Here is a 20233-nt window from a genome sequence, read left to right as displayed (position 1 = left end):
AACAATCGCGTACATCCAAAGCTTCGTCACTTTGCAATAAATTTTCTTTTAGTATTTTTAAAAATACATGTTTATCCATTATGCCGTCAATAAAACTACTTTGCCAACTCCAGAAGCAGCCATGCAAGCCCAAAACCATGACACTTCCTCCACCAAGCTTAACAGTTGCTTCCAAATTTATATTTTGAAGCTCGTAAAAAAAAATATTGAATTTGGATTCTTCGACGAAAATGACATCTTCTCAGAATGAATTTGGCTTTGTGACCTGGTCCTGAGCAAATTTAAGGGGCAATGTGCTTAAGGGTTTTAAAAAATTGAATTTTTTAAGTTGATCCCAGTAATATTTTCGAATATACAGCCTTGAGAACTTGTGCGCCCGAGGCTAGCTGGGCTAAGTGCGCCGTCTTTAAATGTGTTTTTCTCGAAACTGTGTTTTTGAAGTCGGTTGGCAAGATTTCTCGAGCACTACTTAACCGATTTTCATGAAATTTTACACAGATCTTTGTCGAAGGATTTTTTTCGGTTACAACTAATTGAAAAAAATGTCGCGAAATTTTCATTTTTTGTAAAGATGTCTGCCAAAAACCAATTTTCAGTTTTTTTTTTCCTTCGTCCAAGCTCTAAATTAAAATAACACGTATATTTTCACTTTAGATGATCTTGTAATGAGTTATTCTGCCTACGCGGATACAGCTTTTTTCCGAAGGGTTACTGGAAATGGCGTCCCAATGGCCGCGTAATAGTGTATGTTTGTAACAATAAAAAATTCTAATAAAATATTTCACTTTATGAGAAATTTTTTTTTTGAAAAAATGATGTTTTTACTCGAGAAAACACATGTAGCCGCAGAAAAATAACTGCACGAAGCTGTGAGCTCTTTTTTTCTCAGAAATACTTTTTCGGCGTATTTAATAGGGGGAGCTAATTTTCTTTACAAAAATGTAGCAGGAATGTCGGGTTCAATTTTTTTTGATACCATCGTTAGTTCTTTCTCTATAAGGTTCAAAAATTGTATTTAGTAGCTGCATGAAATAAGCTATGAGCCACTATACATATTATATTCATATAAATATATTTATTTTATTTTTTTCTATATTTTTTGGTTATGTAGAATTTTTTTTATTAAAAATTATAACATTTCCTATTAAATTTATGTGCATAATTAACTTAAAATTTGTTTATGCGATTATTATTTAATTTTTAATCATTTAATTCGTTAATGTTTTGGTTGCAATATTTTGCATACGCTTTGGTGACTAATTTTTATGAATGGCAGCAGTTCATAAATACACAAAAAAAGTACACATAAATAACGGTAAACATATACACCATGTGATATTTAATAAACTTTTTATTCTATCTACTTTTTGCAACTCTTTCGCGGTATTTGAATATTTTCTTTGCTTCGTCTCAATCAAGCGAATAGTTCCGCCAGTCACAAGTATAGTATATTAATGGTAGCAACAAAAACATCTGGCATAAATAGAAATAAAAATAATTGTTGCTGTTGTATTTCTTAGCAAGCAAAGCATAACGGAGTGGGCAAACAAAAACTGGAATAATGCAATAATAAATTAAAATAAATAAATACTCGAAGCAGTGCACTCGACTAAAGCAGTTGGAAAAACAAAGCGCGTGCTCGCGAAGTCAAGTGGCGGCGAGCACCGGGAGGGGACATGCAAATATTTTAGATTGAGTGAACGTTGGAAATTATTATTTCGACGATGGACTGGAACTGCTGGACACAGCAACCCACCAAGTATATTAGAAAAAACATGTTATACGGAATGGAAAAAAATAGAAAAATATAATTGGCATTTTGCAATGACGTAAAGCTACAAATACACTCAGTTGAGAATATAGACAGGCGATAGATATATGTACATATATGTTTTTTTAAATATTTTTTTATATTTTTATTTTATATTTTCAATATTCTTTTTTATTATTTATATTTTTCCATATAAACACATATCTAACTGCAATTTTGCATGAAAATCCACGCTTGCTTGCGCTTCAGTCTTTGCTTCGCTACCAAAGCTGCAACAAAGCGCTTGCAACTGCCCCAAATGAAGCTGCTTGAAGTTGCACGCTCTGTTGTCTGTGTCTTTTGCTGGTTATTACTTTGGTTTTCTGGCTGACTAGCTGACATTTGACTGGTTGACTGCATGTGCCTCCGACTGGTTGTGGTCGCAGACATTTCAATATTTGCTCAGACACGCAAACACACATACTCATACACAAAAATTTATGTGTGTGTATTTGTAAACCGGTTGATCCAGTCGGTTCAACGGTGGTCACGGCACGAATGTGGTGGCATATGGGATGAGGTGCTGGGGATAACCGCAACGTACTGGTTTACTGTGTTGCTTTAGTCACTGCATCCATATGCACTTAAAAGGCAATCGTTTCGAATGGCACAGACAATTCTATTTTAATTATTATTTAAATTGTAGACAATAAACGTTTACCTCAACCATTAAAATATTCATTTATTTTAATAGATGCAGGTGAGAATTTAATTTTTCTGTAGAAGGTTGAGATGAGCTGCTGTGTCCATATAAGTTAATGTAGTATGGCATGACTAGATTTTTTATATATATACATCTATATATATTATGGTGTATTTCAACAAAAACAGAGTTTTGTTGATTTGTTTCCACAAGAAAATTGATTGGTTTTGACCTCTTGCTTATTATTACTTTCGGTAGCTATAAAAACTGTAGTCTAAATTTAAGAATGTAGTTTTTGTTGTAATATTTTTTGAGAAAATTTGTTCTCAGGATAATTATAATAAATTTAAAATTGTGTTGAATGTTGTTTTGAACATTTTATAATAGACCAAAAAGTTCTTTTAGGGACTGAGACCAGCTTAAGAATATGCAAATTAAAAATTATATTCGATTTATGGTTATTATTAAGCAGGTTATTGTTTTACTAACCTCAATATCAACTGTTTTATGTATGATAATATACCAATCACTAATAAACACCATCTTCGAAAATGTTCTGAGACCGATTTTATAAATAAAATATCATATCCAATGGAAGTATATACCAAAATATTGTATTGTAGATCACTATAGCCTTTAGCTATCATACAAACTGAACAATCAAAATAAAGTTCTTGTTTGAAAAACTTTTTTATGTGACCAGTTACCTTTACGAAATTTGACATGAAGTATTGCTGAAGTTAGTGCAACAATCTCCGAAGATAACGTTCTGATCGGACAACTATAGCTTATAGCTGTCATACAAAGTTATTTATCAAATTGAAGTTTTTATATGGAAAACTTTTTCAATTGTCAAAGTATCTTCCCAAAATGAGACATAGGATATTATCTTATATGATCCTGCAATCTTCGAAAAAATTCCGACAATCATAGCTTAAGGCTCTCATAATAATTTACAGTTCGAACTGAAGTTTTTATATGGAAAACCACTTTTTTTGCCTTCACTTATTTTGGCACAGATTTTTATCCAAAGCAGCACTATAATTTCCAAGCAAACTGAAATTGTTCATAGATTATTTTCCAAGGCTATCAGAGCAGATCTATAACATATAGATACCACAGGAGTTGACCTATAAAAGACCGTTCTTACGACAGTCGGGTTTACGTATCCGGAACAGACCAGGATCATTTAACCGGTCAAGAATTGTCAACGCGGCATAATTCGCCCGCTACAAAAACAACAACCTATCGGATAAAAGACTAAAAATCTAAAATGTATCGATTTAAACGGGGTTAGATCGCCGAAAAACCACGACTCTAACCATGACTTTGCATGCCCAGCTAACCTCCACATCTGACAACCCTCTCCAAAAGTCCGTCCCTACTGGGGACTAGATAATCGTTACAACAACAACAAAAATCAAGATAAATTTATTTTATACCCTTTTATGCTATAAGAAATGCACTTCTGAAGGCTATTATACCTCGTCTATTTAGTTTTTTATATTATATTTTTAATGTTAATTTAATTTTGAATAATTTTAATTTTTAGGTTAGGCTGTTTATTTTATTTAAATTTCCCAATTTTTATTTTTTTTATCATATTTTTAGAAATTAAAAAAAAAAAAAAATATAGGATATTCGCGCCTTTCACTACACATGTGTTTGATACATAACAAAACCCTGACTCTGGTGGCAGCTTGAAACCGGCCATAAATCCTTAAGCTTACTTATTAAAATATGCTGTCAGAATAAAAATTAATTATCAATAAATAAACTAAATCATAATATTGCAATTTCAGGCGATATTTGTATTAACTTAATTTCAGTTTTATTTTAATAATTTGTTATGAAATAATTAACCCGTCAATGTCAAATATGCACGCTACTTCACTGTTTGTTTAATTAAATGTATAACGCTATGTACATACATACATGCTTATAGTATATTTATTTACCTTTTATGTTTGAGTATTAATTTGCATGTTTTCATTAGCACTAACACAAGCTAGCTGCCAATTTGCTAATATTATTCCACTTATTTATTCAGTTAATTATTATAGCTTTTTAAATTTTTTTTGCACTTTGTTTAAACTTTTTTCAACTTTGTTTAAAATGTTTTCACTTTATTTCAATTTTTTTTACTTTGTTAAAATTTTTTTACTTTGTTTCAATTACACTTTCCGCTCACATTAATAACACTTGATTTATAGCAATTTTTTATGTATTCTTAGCACACACTTCATATACGTATTTGTTTCGCTTTTATTATTATTCTTTTCTTTTTGTTGTTTTGTTATTATTTTTCACCTCATTTGTTGAGCACTCCAATTAAATTAAATTGTAACAATTGCAAAGCGCATCACTGTACTCATTCGCTTGAATAACACTCATGCATATGCATATGTATGTATGTATGTTTAAGTGTGTGTATTTACTCCAATTGCATTTGCATTGCGCCTCCACACTTCTACATTTTCGACTTTTGGTTTGCTTGTCTTCTGCTTCTTCTTCCTCGTTTTTGCTACCCAAACACACTAGTTTCGTGTTACTTTCTTTCACTTCTCTTCACTTACTGCCTTTGCTTATTCTTTGGCCTCGGCATCGTCACTTTTGGTGTCGTTAAATATGTAGGTACTTCACTTTAATTTCGTTTGTTGCTTTACATCACTTCGTATGCGCTTTGTATTATTCACCTTTCACAGCGGAAAATTATTATTTTTTTCTTGGCTCCGCTTGTAAATGTAAACAAAAATGCGGGCAACTGTAATTTTTTTGCGATTTAATTGTTTAATGCGCCAATTCTTTTCTTTTTTTGATACTTCCTCGCATAAGAAAGCCAAATTCACTGCGCTGCACTTTTTCTATTTCAACTTTAAATCTTCGTAAATCGAAAAAAATCGTATGCACTTCACTTCGACAACGTGTTGTTGTTGTTATTGTTGGTAGCGAGCACCAATAAATAAAAATTCCCACAACGTTCGCGCACTAACCGACTCTATACAACAGCTTCGACCGGCTTTTAAGAAACAACTGAAGTGTCGGGCAGCTGGCATGGCCGCAGCAGCGGCAGCAGAAACAACAGCGCTAGAGCCGAACCAGTAGTGTACGAATGACGAAGGTAGCAGCGGTGTGTACGACGCGGTTGCCGTCGCAGCAGCAGCGCCAGTCGAGTTTTCAGCCAGCTGCTATGGCACATGGTGCGTTGTAGTTGTTGTTTTAATTTAGTAGCGCGCTGGTAAGTGGCGACGGCGGAGTTGTTCGCAGCTGGCAATGCCACGCAGTGCATTTAGCAGTGAGCAGCAGTGTGCTCTCTTTTGCGTGCAATTCAGCTGCTGCTTGCCATTGCGCGACTCTCTTTTGTGAATGTTTTTGCAGCAGCGAAGTTGTTGTGTGCGGCGAAGAGCGACCGAAATGTTGTGTGTAAACAGCTGTTCTGGTTACTCAGTGCGTGGGGGAGTTTGCCTAAAAGTATGCCACAGTTATGAGGCGAATTTGATGTATGACTCGTGGGCTGCTTAGCAAAGAGTGTTGCCGACGTTTGTAAAGGGAACAAATTTTTTTGGCTGGAAGAGTTAATATTTTTTGTGTTTGTTGGAATTTTTGTAGGTTTTGTAGACATTTGAGATATAACATTATTAAAGCAGAATAAAATTATTTTGAAATATATAAAAGCGGTACAAGGGAATAAAATTAAATATGAAAACATAAGGTTTATAGCCTTTTGCCATTCTTTAGACTGAAAAATTATTGACGCTTGGTGTCACTTTGGCATAATTTTTTTCAATAGTGTTGGAAAGCTTAGCTGTGGAGATCTTAATGTTACTCTCTTCATCTGATCTCTTTCATTCATCTGATCAAATTTGACCCGGACTAATAAAAGAGAGCATTTCCAAAATTTATTGATTATCCACTTCAAAATAGGCTCCTGCGCCCACCATCGCTTCATTACATTTTTTATAAATTTATTATAAGCCTAGAGCGGGATGGCCTTCGGTGTCTTCAGTAAATGACATTTAATGAATTCAATTGACTTATGTCGAGTTTCCTGAATTGGGGCTTTCAATTGAATATTGACTCTCGATTTGGTTTGGGCAAAAAGTCAGTCACAATCATGCTGAATGCCGACCGATTATTATATGGTGAAAATTTAGGAATATTTTATCCAAAGTTTTGGTTGATTTCGATGTACATGTCTAAAAAGGACTAGGTAATGTTTTTTATTATCTTTCTTAACGCTTGAAACTGACGAAAGAATTCATGGCGAACCCTGATTTCATGGTTGGCTTTTCAGCAAGTATGTGACTTTGTGCCAAAAAGAACATCGAGAAACTTCATACGGTGATCAACTTAATCTATCCCTTGAGTTTTGATGGTCTTTGACTTGGTTATATAAATGTATAATTGAACCAGTCCGAGTCAAATTTGATCAAGTGCTATATTAGAATTCTGCTCTGTTCTATGTAACCCTAGTTAGACATTCTGACAAGTTAGATTATATTCAAAATTTTAACTTTTTGCCTCAGGACATTTTTGATGAGGTTCTACTTTAAGTCTTAACCGTACACTAGTCGTTCAAAACTTCTAAATCTACCTACATTCACTCGTCGTGGGGCATACTTGGCATGATATTCTTAGCGAAAATACTGAATGAAGCTGTTATGTTCTCTTCCCACTTTTCTTAAGACTAATTTAATATCTCGAATCGCTTAAGGCGGTAGTTTAATCCCTCACTATTAAAATCAGAAACATCAAATTTGATATGAAACGAACTATTCCGTCGCATATATCATGATTTTCTTTCTCATTCTTGCACATTGGCTTAATCTGACTCAATTTTCAACATTAACTAAACTATACAGATTGCTCTCTTCGCGTAGGTTGAGCGGGTGGCAATGGTTGGGTTATTATTGAAAATGTCGAAATTAAACTTTAATTTATTTTCGCCTCATGTCCTCGCTAAATTGATTTCTAAAAGCATTATTCGCGTTCTGTAGTCAAATTAAATTTTAACCATGCGTTCTTAGTTTACTTCCTGGAATTTTGCTTTTAATGGCAATGTCAAACCTTTATTCGAGTTCGGTCTCTTAAACTATATTTATGACAAATCCACGACATCTGTCTGTTAAAAACAATCCGAAATGTTATATTTGGACGAAACCGGGAAACAAAAGTTTTAATGGAAATGTCCACTCCAACTGCTTTGCAAAAGTGCGTGAGACGAGGTCAGTTGACGAGCGGTAATATCCAAAAGCGCAACATGCCATGTAGCGGTTGGATGGGAATGGTTCACAAAATCTTCACACTACTCAACCAAAATATTTAATTGACACAACAACTGATTGCGATTTGTTAATCACTAGTTAACCTGTTCAGTTTAAGCAAGCTTATCATCTTTTTGAAGGCATCCATGTTAAAAGTAACAACTGCAGTATTAATACAACCTTGGAGAATGACCCTTTAATTTATGATATAGGACTATGTCTATATAATATTTACACAATAACTATGAACAACCCTTTTAGTAAATATTTTGTATTTAAGGCTTATATAAAGCAAATAATAAAAAAAATCTATGTACACTGGAGCGTGTTGATTTGCAGAGAGCTAAAAACCGGAAAAACCGCGTATGCATGAAATGTTCTATGGAATGAATCAAAACCGGTTTTAGAGCCACAGTCCCTTAGGCAAAGTTGTTCAGAATGATCCGTAGACTATTTCCCGCATAAGCGATTTGTACTCGTATAACCCCCAATTATTGCGTATTCCTAGTTTGAAACCCAGTTGAGAAATTCAATTTGAGATTATACTTCCGTTTTAGTAAGCGAGAAATATTTTGGAATTGGTTAGTACTAGCACAAAAGTTTATTTTCTGAATCTGATACTGAACCTTCTACAGTTTTGGAGATACCTCATCTAAACCGATTTGCTTAGCTAATTCCACTATTTCATCAATATCGTCAGAGTTTCCAATGCCTTCACTTATTCTTAAATCTGTACAAATGTTCCATAATCCTTCCAAAGATCTTTCTATTATCTCATTCTAAGTTTGTGTTGGCCGAAATAATAAGGTTTAAAATTGAATATAACGCATTGGTCCATTGGTAATGAATGTCCCCGGTTTTTGCATGAAGACTAAAGTCTTTAATGCGCTACAACACCAAATTCTTACTCCTAAACCATGGACCACAATCCACTATATTAAGTTATTCGATATTCTATACTCAAACACATACCGACAGCTTAATAAAATTCACAGTTAAATCAATTTCTTCAATTAATTATCAAAATTCCAATATTTGTCAGCAACACACGTACACATACACAAACAGAAATGGTGAGCATTTTCACACAAGCAATTAGCGGAACTGAATGCCTAGAACGAAAATTGTCTCTCAATTGCGAGCAATAAAATATGAACTGAGAATATCTTCATTGCTTTAGCGTCAATTAGATGCCAATAAGATTTGAAAAATGTGCAATGCGCCACTAATTAGTTTTCGAACAATAAAATACGCACAGAAAAAGGGTGGTGTGGCATGGATGGTATAGTAAGAAGAATGACAGGGAGGAGCAGTGCTGTAGAGAGGAGGAAATGCAAGGGAAACGGATCAATTACAATTTATTACAGCTCATTGATAGCAAGCGAGCGGACATTTGCGCGAGTGCAAAGGGGTGAATGCCTATACAGGGTGTTTTGCCGGCTCTAATATCTACTTAACTACCAAATTTTTTGTCTCCTGTAACTTTTCTTGTTTTGTCTTTACCTTTTTGATACCATTTTTTTTTTATCTGAAATTTGTTCCCAAGAACTTTTGAGAGAGAAGAGTTCAAAAAGTTCCTTCCATTCGTTCCATATTTTGGGAAGTTTTCTTCATTCATTGTTCTGCTGTGTTTACAGGCCTTTTGAATAATAAGAGCATTCACTGTGATAGTCGAGCGACTCTACTGGCCTTGAGCTCACTAACTGTGAATTTAAAACCGGTCAAGAAGTGCAAGACCCCATTAGCTTCAAGCTTTGTCCATATTAGACTTGTATGAGCGCCTCGGTAGGCACATCTTTTGCGAACTCAGCAAAGTGGCTGGGATTGATATCATCTGTCTTAAAAAATTTGTCGTAAGATCAAAATGTTTCGTCGATCTTTGAGATGATGCTCTAGAAGAAGATTTTAGTAGCAAAAATGACAAATATTTATCCAATTGAGATCCATAGATTTTGGGTCATGCCAACGACCTAACGTAACCACATTTTCTAGGCAATTCAATAATTTGGTACGCTATACAGTCAGATATTCCTTCCTCCACTGTTTATTATTTAGTAATATCTTTTAAGAGAAAGTTTTACCTCCGACATTTCTTTGGAATCCCTCTTTTTCTTATCTCCACTTTAGAATATGAAAAAGAACTAATATGTGACACTTTTTACTTTATATTTTCTTATCGAAGATAGGGGTAGTTCTCAACAGTCCAGTTTGAGGTACTTGATGTTTTTTTACTGACACTTTCGAGCTCATGAGTACTGCGTACTTCAAGCTGTTTCCGGTATTTCTTTGAAAGTAAAAGTATATAGTTTTACTGTGGTCCTCATATGTATGTGATAATACCCTTAAGACTAAAAATTATATTCTTCGATAACTCTGCCCATAGTACAGAAAATAAGAGACCTCCTTCAAGTCTTCGGCTATGAGGTAACGGTAGCTCGACTTAGTTGAGATCTTTTTCTTTACTGGCGCTTACGCGATTATAGCTGATTAGATAAATAAATGAGGATTACATCGCGACCTAAGGTCTTCTTCTAAGTCACAACGACATATTGATAAATTCCAATATACTGTTATATGCCATTGAGGCGATGGCAGGTGTTCTGTGGTTTCTTACTCCATATCGCAGAACTGGTAATTCGCAAACGAAGTTAGGTCCATGGTAAGTAAGTGCTTCTTGAGCTTGCAATGGCCAATGTAGAAGGCAAAAAGTAGCCTGAATTTTTCCCTTGGGAAATTAACTACATACATATTTAAGCCTTATAATAACCCCTCCCTTCCCACTCATTCATGCTTGCGGAGTAGCTCCTTTATTGTATGGGGACCAACTGCAATGAACGGTTCGACTTATGAGGATCTTAGCTAAACCTTTAAAATTCATGAATTGCTTACTTTTCGCCATCGGGTTGTCTATTAAAGTTTAGTCGTGGTGACATCGTTCCATCCTTATGAGCACCCTGTATATCATTGAATAAATAAACGTATGCAACTGCAGGGCGCTTGCTTGTAGCATTGATAATAATCAAACCAATATATTTTCAGCACCTACGACATGCACGCGACCGCCATATAAAGTTGCATGCACTCACCCACACACACACACATATACCAGCATTTGTATGCACATGCCGCAGTCAATATGGGGTTGCATTAGAGTTATGGCTTCGCCAAGCAACAACATGTAAGCAACATTTGGTAATGCGCACACACATGAGGAATTTGTTTTTATTTTTATTAAATTTACACGCTGGCCGCCGCTTGCAACAAAAGGAAATTTGTATGCCACAGCGGAAACAAGAAGCAACTGAGTCAGTGAGAGACAAAAAGGGTAGGAAAAAGTGAGCACACAGCTTCTTGGCGGGCAATAAGCCCCGTGTTGAGTAGCGTCAGGCGGCGTCATGGCAGATTGCGCTGCGGCACGTGCAACAAAGCGCACGCGGTTGCACGCCCGCTTGTCCGTTCAATTCATATGCCAACGAAGCGTTGGACGTTTCGCGCTTACGCATATTAGTAGTGATGCACGTGAGTGTGTATGTGTGTGTGGCAAGCAATATATTGGATTACACCGTTATTGAAGTGGGCTTAACGCAGCAGTAAAACCAGCAAGAGCTGCTGACTCCGCAACGGTACTGTTGCTGCTGCTGCAGTTACTTGTCGATTGCTGCCGGCTGCCACACCACAAAGCTGACGCGAGCGCGTAAAGCAAATTTACTAAGTGACAGCAACATATCGGCTAACTGTGTGTGGGTGTGTGTGAGAGTGTATGGTTGTATGCAGCGGTGGCTGTGTTGCATGCCGCACGTTCGATTTTTCATTTTCGGCTACACGTCTGTACACCAAAACATTAATGGTGTATTGTGGTTGCCAGCGCACATAAAAATATGCACACACGCACACCCTCACCTATGCATATAAAGGCATTGTTGCACGTACGGTTGGAGCACACGCTGCCCCGCAGTTACCTCAAATTACACTACTTTCGTCAGTGGCCGCGTTGCATGGTAATAACAGCGTATTTTCGGTGCTTTAATTGGGTAGCAGTGTGTGTGTGCCACAAATTGGTGAAAGTCAAACATTAAACGCCCTTGCCATTTTCGCCAGCACACATACTGTCCTAATCCCCCACTGTTGCATGTGGCATGTAATATATGCTCTTTTACTTTCATTCCATGATATTTCACCGCCGCAAACGCACACACACACACACATTTACGCTTGCTTGGCGCTTACTCGTTCGTGCAACGTGCCGCATCAGTTGCAGCACAGCACGGCGGCAATCGAATGTTACAACAAAATGCCATTATCTATTATTGGTTATCAGTTTGTCTTTTCACAGAACAATATGCTTGTATTAAGTGCGCATGTATGCGTGAGTCTGAGTGTGTGTGTGTGTGTGTATGTCTCTTACGCTAAGTGAGACATGCGGCGTGGAAATTTTTACGTATCTCTGTAATAAGTTTGTAGGATCTCGTACACATATACAGTGGGCGTCATATGCTTAACTACATTCTAGAAGGAAAAGAGAATGAAATATTTTTTTTATAATTTAGAAATCATCATAATCTTTCCTCTCCTATAGTACATAAGAGTCTATCACTCTTATGCAGTATTGCTTTCTTATGGTGTTCCTTTCATTTGTATTCTCAGATATAGTTTTACCGAACGCTGACATTTAGAGTGGGATGTAGACCTGGTTTGCCTCCACGAGGTGTATCCTGAATAACGCTAAATAACCTGCGGCCATTTTAGACTCCAACGGCTTTTTGATCCTAGCTTTGATATGGCTATTAGATGGATTGCTTTGAACCCTGAGCTGGTGGACGTGGTATTCTGTAACCTAAGTATGGAGGAGAGTTGGCTGATGGAGCCGTCCCGTTAAAATCTTAGCAGGCCTCGGAGTACGTTCCCCTCCTGTCATTATCGCTTTGGCCACGTAACTGAGACAACCTTGGGACCATATGAGGCGACTATTTTTGCGGGAGGTGGACAAGGGAGAAAGTAGGTCGAATACGACCACGGTTAAACTGGATGGTCTCTCAGGAGGGACAATTGTAGAAGTTCTTACTGGATACTGTCACTGTGATAAGGCGTAAAACCTTATCGGACGCTAATTATCAAAGTTATATGGTGAGGAAGAGACATCTCGGTAATCTTACTATCAGAGAACCAGTAGGTATATCGGAAACTGCTATTAACCGTTTTAATAAATTTCTGAGAGGCTCAAAAAGCTTTATCGATTTGTAAGGATTTATGAGATTGACGGTACCACACTAGATCGCCGTTCTAAGCTGTCCAGTTAGATCCTTCATACGATCAATCTTTTAACCTATCCTAACGCGACTTTTAGAGTTGATATGGATTTTGATATTTTTTGATGTAAAACAATCAACGGTGACATGTGAAGGAAACCTCAAGTTTTACAGATAATTTACAGAAAGCTCTTCAAAATATTCTGTAGAATGCTGCCGATTTTGATTAATTGGTTCAAAAGAGAAGCGCCAGACTGCAGGTACTTAGGTCAGGATTAGGCCATTGTGATCTGGATTTAAGCCTTATCCAGTAACTCAGTGCATTTGGTATAAAATCCGATTCGTTCCACCCCAGCTGCCCAATGTCTCTTAAGTTGGATGATTGGTAGTCGCGGAAGCTATACCGTCTCAGTCCGCTAAAAGTCAACATCTCATCATCCTCCAAGAATGCCCTGCATGCCATCAATTATATAGAGTTTACCAATTTTCTGAAGGTAAGAACGGTGGTGATCCATACAGTGTTACTTAGTTCCCTTATACTGAGAAGTAAAGTTTTATAATCTTTCCTCAATCAACACTACCCCTACTTTTTGGTATGCTGTGATTTTTCTCTAGAGTCCATTGTTTCAAACAACCCTTGAAGTTTCTGAATGGTCTAGGACAGCTTAGATGGAATTGTGTTCCTGGCTGTCTCCGTGCGGCCCAAGTCGCGAGAATTTACGTTTCCTTCTATTCCTATATGACTGAGTACCCAGACGATATTTACCGCAGAGAGTCTAGTTATTGCATAACATAAAACAGTGGGATTTAATACAGTGCTACGGATAACCTTAATTACCGCTTTACTGTCCACTAGAAGGTTTACGGACTTTCGGAAGTTCAAATGGCACCTTCTTTGTGGTCTTAATGTCTGAATCGTAGTAATTTAGTTTTAAGCTGCCTTCGGCGTATGGATTGCTATAAAAGAATCCCAGTCCTTTCCCTATTTCATCTTTTGATCCATCGGAGAATATGTAGATTTTGTCATTGGAACTGTCGATCAAAGAACCATAGGAAGCAACCCCCTTTTACCGGAGAATGAAAACGTTGTGTTTTATTTTTCATGGATCTTCTTTTATCGGTTGCATTTGGTCCGACTCCAGATCGAATATAATACCACATAATGGTTCCAATGCCCGAAAATCATGAGTTGGCTGTCCGTAAGGTTTGCATCATACTTTACATGATATGTATTGGCCGGCAGCAGCCCCTTATTTTATGTCAGCAGTTACCAAATCGAAAATTAATATTTCTGTAACCGAAGTTGTAGACATTAATTATTAGATCTCATTTTTTATTATTAAAGAAATATTCCCAACTTCATTACCAAATTTTTCTGAATTATTTTGTCCTCGAACAAAATACAATTAAGAAAATATAATTATATTACGCAATCCATTGCGATGTACCATACGGAAAACAGTGCGTAGGAAGTATATATTGCACTACAAGATAGAAGAGGCTAAGGAAATTTCGCGCATTGTATGTATCTTTTAATAGAATATTTCCTTTCGCATCACACATGCGAGTTATATAAGTTTGTATTGTGTCCATTGTTCTTTGGTCCATTATTAGAAGTTTGACAATTCGGCCGAGAGCACGTAAGCGACAAATATAATCAATATTCTAGGCGCCCTAAACACTTTCAACATTTCATAATCATTCTTCAATCAGCTGATGTATTCTTTGTCCCTAAAACAATACTTCACGCTTCACACGAAATGGCTAAGTGTTGCCGGCCATTAGGCTGGTCAATGATCGTAAAATAGCCACGTGCCACATCATATCAATATCAAAATTTATTTTATATGAGTTCTGCATAGCAATAAAATATTTTATATTAAGAATAAAATAATCATTTAAAGAGATGATGAGATACTGAGCAGGGAGCTTTTGGAATACGTTTTTAGTTTTACTCGTATCATTCATGCATTTGGAGTATTTATGGTTTTGAGTTAGACTAAGTCTGGCGGCTAGCAGAAGGCTTCATGACCGGAACATACTCTTGTAGAACCCCTAAGGTGATTTAGAGACTGATGCCAACAGTATACTTAAATTATGCAGGGAACATTTGTCCAGCTTGCTGAATGGCAGTGAAAGCATAATACCATGAGATGGTGAACCCAATTCCCCAATATATGACGATGGAGCAGACGTTCGATTGCCCGACCATGAAGAAGTTCGAATAGCAATTACTCATCTGAAGAATAACAAAACGGCGGGGGCCGATGGATTACCGGCCGAGCTATTGAAATACGGCGGTGAAGAACTGATATGGATCAGCTTCTTTGTAGAATATGGTCAGACGAAAGCATGCCCGACGATAAGGAAACAAAGCAAATGGGTCTAGTAGGGAACCAATTCAAAGAGGAATATCACCTGTTATCAAACAAAGAGGCATAGCACTTGCTACTTGACTGTCCCGTCATTGTTGACAGTCATAACATAGAAGTCGTAGATAATTTCGTCTATCTTGGAACCAATATTAACCCAATCTTTTGCGCATTAGCAATGGCGAGTATCGTAGTCGATGGAATGAGATATTAACATAGTACAACGAATTAAGAGGCAGCGGCTACGCTGACTAGGTCATGTCGTCCGAATGGACGAAAACAGCTCTGATAGTATTGACGCAGTACCCCCCCGGGGGAAGCAGAGAAAGAGGAAGACCTTTACTCTGTTAGAGAGACCAAGTGGATAAGGTCTTGACTACACTAGGAATCTTCAATTGCCCAAACAGCAAAAAGGAAGAACGACTGGTGCGTTGTTGTAAAGGAGAAGGAATTCAGAAATCTGAATATTATATATTGTTGAGGATAATTTGGCACTTATAATGTTTGATTCCTCCTTTTTTGGAAGATTATCCAAAGAAGAGAATATCCAATGGCTAGGATATTTCAATCAAGGATTACTAGTTTGAAAAAATACTGTTGTAAACTCAATCTTTGGATTTAGTAGGGGAAAAGTTTGGGAAGTCTGGAGAATGCCTTTAAAGGGAGTTGGAATCCCGCTCTATTTTTATACAACCAAATGAAGCAGAGTATATTGCTGCATTATAAATCTGGAAAAAAGCTTAACTCTGTTGTGAAACTGGTTAGATAGAAGTAAGAGGCATTAGACTGTATGTGAGAGTTTGAAGTTGACATCTTCTGGGTTGGTAAAGTAATAGGCTTCGAAAGGTCTGTAATCTATTAAACTATATAAGAATTATATGCAATAGAATCACGTCTGCAGAATCATTGTAAATGTTGCAAAAATGTTTTGCGAGTGCCCTTTATCAAGACTACAAGTATTTGAGTGACACAACGCATTCAGTGAAAGTCGTGAGGTCATTGAAAACTTGTCCCTTGCTCTCCACCTCTGTTACTGATAATAATATCGAAAAAATTAAAGAAGCAATGCTTGGAAATCGTCGTGCTGGCATCTGTCAGAGAGCAGAGTTTCTCTCCGCTTTGCTTTTGGATAATTTCAACACAAATTGATGAATGTTTCTGGTATAAAGCGTGTCAATGCTAGACTCGTGCCAAAATATGAGAAACTTTTACAAGTGGAGTAGAGGTCGTAAAAGGTATGATTGACGGAGTAGATTCCTCATCCCTAAATTCATCAACCATTACTGGTGACTAGATGTGGCTCTATGTATACGACGTCAGAACTGTTCAACAATCTAGTGAATGCCGCTCCAGCAAATAGGCGAAATTGAAAAAATTAAATTCCGCTGAAGGCACTGAAGGCCATCCCAACCGAGACTTTATACTATATTTCTATAGCAAACTAGACTATTTTGAAGACGAAAAAAAAAATTTCTATTAAATTGAATTAAAAGGTAGTATTTTTGTTAGTCCGGGTTAAATGTGATCAGTTGGCATGATTTTTCTCGAGTATTTTCGTTAAGGAAAATGTTGTTCTGTACAATCTCGTTTCCTTTCAAAACATTGACTGCTGTCTGTCGTTGCTAAATCTTCTTCTTCGCTGCAAAAATTGATTGTTTTATGGGAGAAATTAAATTTTTCACATGAATAGCTGTCCATCAGTGATACTATGATTGGAATTGTGTACCTAGATTTACTACTAAACCACATTTGCCACCGTGCACTTCAGTCATTCAATTAAAAACCGACCGTTTAAGTACACTTCGGACGCTGTGAGTGGTTCGTTAGCTATATTTACGGCACTTGCTGCAGTATTTGTGTCTCGGAACACATGTATAAGCACAGCTGTGAATGTGTGAGGGAGTGTATATGTGTGTGTGAGTGTAAATGTGTGTGTGGAAGCAATAGTTAACTTTATTTACAGCATGGCAAAAGTAAAACTCATAAAACAGCAGATTTTCTGTGCCACAACAATTGCAACAATTACTTTGGTCGGGTGGTCGGTAGCGTTAAGCATGAAAGAAACAGAAATTACAAAACCGGAAGCGGAACAAAACGAACTGAAACGAGGCGAAAAAAGCAACAAAAACAACACGACTGCAAAACAAAGGAAGAAGGTGGAAAAGGCAAGCGTGGGAATGCAATGGTTAACAGCAAAGCTAAAGAAAAAAATACAAAAATAAAAGAAAACAAAACTAACAAAAAGCAGCAGCAACAATTTTAAAGAACCGCCAACAATAACAACAACAGCTGAAAACTCCAACAATAAACGTTATTGCAGTGAACGGCAGCGAGTGGCGGCATGCAACGCAGCATCCAGCAGCAACAATCACCACAGCAAGAACAACAAAAACAATAACAATAATACATATGCACATACAAAAAACAATAACAATGGCCAGCAGCGCACTTTTAGTGACGGCAATTAAAATGCAAACAACTGCAATAACATGCACACACACACACATCTGCAAAAATACACATACACGCACCTACACATACATACATCTTGCCAACACAATGGCGCAGCGAATTGTAGCATTCAATCGAACAACAATAAAAATAACAGCCATCAACGGAGCTTAACGGTATTCACAATGACAATGCACGCTGGAGTGGCAGTAGTTGTTGTTGTTGTTGTAAAAACACATGCGTGCCAGCATATACTTGTGCACTTATATACTTTACTTGCCAGCGCGCTTGCATTACCGCTATGCAACCGCCGCGTAGTAGTAACAGTAGTTGTTGTTGTTGTTGTCTGTGCGGGCAATTGAGTGCAATCGCCATGTTGCCCACAAACGCCGCAGCAACAATACTAATTGCAACTAATTGAAATATTCAGGCCAATGGAACATCAAAATGCGAAATCAAACAAACCAACAACGAAACAACAACAACCAAGCAACCAACCAACTGGCCGTTCAACCAACCCAGCAACCGCACCGAATCAACCGGAGACAATAACAGCAACAGGGGGCGCAACAACAAAAATAAGTCAGCGGCAACCAGCTGCAGCTGTGTGGAGCTTGCAACAAAGCAACCAAAGAAGTACAGCTCGCCCCCTTACCCGCTAAACCACATAATTACTCAGCGGTGGCGCTGTGCTGGTGGGTGTTCGGTTTTGCTGGTCGCTTAATGACAACAAATCAATGAAATTTAATATGGCCAAACAATATTCGTTGGTGAAATCGTCAAAAATTCATTGCTCGCTGTGCCGGCGAAGGCAGCATTTTGCGGCTCAAACCGCAATAATAAATAATCAATCGAATGAAAGACAAAAGGCAAACCAAATAACAACAATAACAATAAAGAATACAACAAGTGGGCAAAATGACACAAACAAAATCTATTGTTTGGCAAATAAATTGCAGCCGCCCGATGATGAATGTTGTTGGCGGTGAATTGCGGCACAGTGTGTCGTGATTGCGCGGTTTTGAATGAAAACGGGAAAACAAAGTTAACTTCGGCTGCAGCTAAGCTATAATAGCCTTCAAGTTTTCTTACGGGTGTTCCTGCAGGTTGTACTATTCCTTAGATAATAATCTGAGCCAAATTTCGTGAAGATATGTCTTCTATTGAAAAATCCATCCAGGAACTTGACTTTGATTGCTTCGTTTCCATGGTAGCTACATGCTATAGTAATCCGATTGGAACAGTTTTCTATAAAATTATACAGTTGACTTGAATAATAGTCTTTACAAAATTTCGTGAACATCCCTTAACAAATAAAAAAGTTTTCCATATAAAGACTTCAACTCTAAGGGTAACTTTGTATGACAGCTGTAAATTATAGTTGCCCGATCTGAACAATGTCTTCGGATATTGTAGCACTATCTTTAGCATTATATCATGTCAAATTTCGCAAAGATATTTTGTTATTTAAAAAAAAATTTCCAAACAAGGATATATACTATAATGACCCGATATCGGCGTCTTCGAAAAATGCACATCTTCTTATGGAGAAAAAAACTTGTGCAAAATTTCAGTTCGATATCTCAAAAACTGAGGAACTAGTTCGCGTATATACAGAGAGACGGACAGAGATGATTAAATCAACTCAGCTTGCCGCGCTGATCATTTAAATATACTATACTTTATAGGGTCTCCAAGGTATGCTAATGAGTAAAAGCAGCGAACGTAATGTGTCATGTTCAGGATATAAAGGAATTGTACACTAACTTCAGTGGTCCGTTTAAAATGTTGCTAGTTTTATTAATGGTAGGTATTCTGTCATTTCTTTCTCCAAAAATGTTAATCGAAATCGAATTGAATATAAGAACTTTCTGTATTTCTATTCGAATAAAAGTTGCCCCCAAAACTATGCAACAGTAAATACTGGCACGATCGTTTTTCCCTTCTTTCAAAGCAGTGTTGCCAAAACATTTTTCCTAAAGACCACCAGTGTTGTCCCTGAAACCACAAAAACAATTAACGTTCTCTTGAAGCTGGGCTAATTAATAACGGGTGATTTTTTTGAGGTTAGGATTTTCATGCATTAGTATTTGACAGATCACGTGGGATTTCAGACATGGTGTCAAAGAGAAAGATGCTCAGTATGCTTTGACATTTCATCATGAATAGACTTACTAACGAGCAACGCTTGCAAATCATTGAATTTTATTACCAAAATCAGTGTTCGGTTCGAAATGTGTTTATCGACAAATTTTGTTCAGCGATGAGGCTCATTTCTGGTTGAATGGCTACGTAAATAAGCAAAATTGCCGCATTTGGGGTGAAGAGCAACCAGAAGCCGTTCAAGAACTGCCCATGCATCCCGAAAAATGCACTGTTTGGTGTGGTTTGTACGCTGGTGGAATCATTGGACCGTATTTTTTCAAAGATGCTGTTGGACGCAACGT

The 20233-nt window shown here is 37.1% G+C and overlaps 1 protein-coding gene across 3 annotated transcripts in view; it reads right to left on the bottom strand.

Annotated features, from left to right (window-relative positions):
- The window catches only part of LOC105228837 (uncharacterized), a 265432-nt gene extending 259934 nt beyond the window's left edge, over nucleotides 1-5498 (bottom strand). For all 3 annotated transcript variants that reach the window (XM_049456453.1, XM_049456454.1, XM_049456455.1), the window contains exon 1: nucleotides 4412-5498. The gene's annotated coding sequence lies outside the window, so the exon portion shown is untranslated. The remainder of the gene's footprint in view (nucleotides 1-4411) is intronic.
- Between the last annotated feature and the right edge of the window lie 14735 nt (nucleotides 5499-20233).

This window comes from Bactrocera dorsalis, chromosome 4 (genome assembly GCF_023373825.1).
Source record: "Bactrocera dorsalis isolate Fly_Bdor chromosome 4, ASM2337382v1, whole genome shotgun sequence".
NCBI classification, from domain to species: domain Eukaryota; kingdom Metazoa; phylum Arthropoda; class Insecta; order Diptera; family Tephritidae; genus Bactrocera; species Bactrocera dorsalis.
Note: the sequence above shows the minus strand (reverse complement) of the source record. Positions and strands in the feature narration are given on the sequence as shown.